This window comes from Lepisosteus oculatus, chromosome 14, assembly GCF_040954835.1.
Source record: "Lepisosteus oculatus isolate fLepOcu1 chromosome 14, fLepOcu1.hap2, whole genome shotgun sequence".
Lineage (NCBI taxonomy): Eukaryota > Metazoa > Chordata > Actinopteri > Semionotiformes > Lepisosteidae > Lepisosteus > Lepisosteus oculatus.
In genome coordinates, this window is record NC_090709.1 from 10,385,982 (window position 1) to 10,388,310 (window position 2,329).

Below are 2,329 nucleotides of genomic sequence, written 5' to 3' on the forward strand. Positions count from 1 at the left end.
AACCCACCAGCGCATTCACACAGGAGAGAGACCATTCAGCTGCAGTCAGTGTGGGAAGAGTTTTAGTCAGTCAGGTGACTTAAAAACCCACCAGCGCATTCACACAGGAGAGAGACCGTTCAGCTGCAGTCAGTGTGGGAAGAGTTTTGGTAAGTCAAGTCACTTAAAAATCCACCAGCGCATTCACGCAGGAGAGAGACCGTTCAGCTGCAGTCAGTGTAGGAAGAGTTTCAGTCGCTTGGACCATCTAAAAACCCACCAGTTCATTCACACAGGAGAGAAACCTTTCAGCTGCAGTCAGTGTGGGAAGAGTTTTAGTCAGTCAAGTAGCTTAATTATCCACCAGCGCAGTCACACAGGAGAGAGACCGTTCAGCTGCAGTCAGTGTGGGAAGCGTTTTAGTCAGTCAAGTAGCTTAATTATCCACCAGCGCATTCACACAGGAGAGAGACTGTTCAGCTGCAGTCAGTGTGGGAAGAGTTATAGTCAATCACGTGACTTAATAACCCACCAGCGCATTCACACAGGAGAGAAACCGTTGAAGCGGCAAAGTTTATTAAAATACAGGAATTAAGCTTGCTGCTCCTTTGCCAGTCTCTCTCTCCCTCATCTCAAGTGGTGCTTGATACAGAGAGGTCATTCCATTTGGTTCACATTTAAGGTGTTTTTCTAGCTGATAGAGTGTTCTGATAAGGAACAACTCCCAATGCTGAGACACATCAACCACCCTAACAAATGGTCATCTCTGGTGCCTCACTGTCTGGGAGATTCCAAGGGAGAGTCTCATCCCAAATGGTTTACAACCCCTAGGTCAGAGTTCATGGTTAATCATCCTCACACGGGGCACCAATAAATGTAGGCATCCTCTCACAAGGCATCAATAAATGTAGTGGTTTGTGCATTTAATGGGACAATTGTTAATTGTTGCAGTAAGTCACAAAATGATTCTCGAATGCCCATGGATCTTTCAACCAATAAGCGACCGTAGTTCCTCCAGTCTTTTTCCTGTCTAAAGATTGTGACTTTTCTGTGTGCAAACTCTGTTAGTTTCAGCCAACGCTAACTTGCCGGTCTTCAGAGAGCATCAGCAGCGCACCGCAGCAGAAATCTCTCTACTCCTTCTCCTTCTCCTTCTCTCACGTCGAACCAGCACTGCCTTGCACCGGGCCAGAGAGCGCCGATTGGACACAGCAACAGCCTGCCACTGTTTCTTTGCATCCACGGGAGATCTGAATCTCCACAGAGGGGATGAGTATTCAATTGTTACCTCAACGCCAGTTGATATAAATTTAATTCCTATGAGTCATGTACTTGCTTTTGAGTATCACATGTACAAGTTGTGACAAAGTTCATTTACAAAACGGTCTAAATGAATAATATACAGAATGTATGTCCCTCTTGGTTTGTAACTCTTCGTGATTGAATATATACCTTTTGTATTCTGCTAACCCTCACTATAAGATCTGTTATGTTGATATGCACATTTTATGTAATAATAAATGTATTCTCATGTATTAGTATCCATGTGTGTGTGCGTTGCTGAGTTATCCCGCTGGGTCGGTCTTTTAATAACCATCAAAGAATCATTTTGTGACTGACTGCTCGTGAGAGGATGTCTACAAGCTCCTCCAATTAGGACAGGTTGCTCTACTGTACACAGAGAGGGGTTGGAGAGGGAAACAAGCTGATACCCTGGCTTCTCTCCAGACGCAGTTGGATGAGCTCCTCCAGTCAGAACAGGTGTCTCTACTGTACACAGAGAGGGGTGGGAGAAGGGAACAAGCTGATACCTGTTTGTCCTTATCCAGCTCGGGACAAGCGAACAGAATGGAGCACATTCGCGAAAAATCCAGGCACGCATTGATTTCGAAAGAAGCTCCTTTCCAAAGAATTGCAAATGAACGATCCTTCAGTCCCGCTCGGGGGGCACGGAGCCCCAGCCACACACAGCTTCAAGTAGCGAGTCAGGCGCCATGGCTTTCGCTTGTGGCCACACCACCCTGAATGTGCATGATCTCATCTGATCTTGGAAGCTAAGCAGGTTTGGGCCTGGTTAGTACTTGGATGGGAGACCGCCTGGGAATACCAGGCGCTGCAAGCTTTTGCTCTCTTGGCCAGCAGAGGTCGCCGTTGGTGCCGTAGGCTTTGGGAGGAAAACCTGGAGGATGGAAAGGTGATCTATAGCCTCATCTCTAGAGACGTTTTGTTGCTATGGCATGTGTGTGACTCATATAAAAAATCCTGTTTGTAAAACGAATATCGAAGCTGCCTCTAAATCTGCAAATGAAGATCAGTCAATAAACCACTTGTTTTTCGTATAACTAGACAT

General features: G+C 46.0%; 1 non-coding gene across 1 annotated transcript; it reads left to right on the plus strand.

The window, feature by feature from the left end:
* Positions 1-1,982: 1,982 nt before the first annotated feature.
* Positions 1,983-2,101, plus strand: LOC138217520 (5S ribosomal RNA). Its single transcript, XR_011181232.1, has one exon. It is a non-coding gene; the product is annotated as a 5S ribosomal RNA (ribosomal RNA).
* Positions 2,102-2,329: the final 228 nt, after the last annotated feature.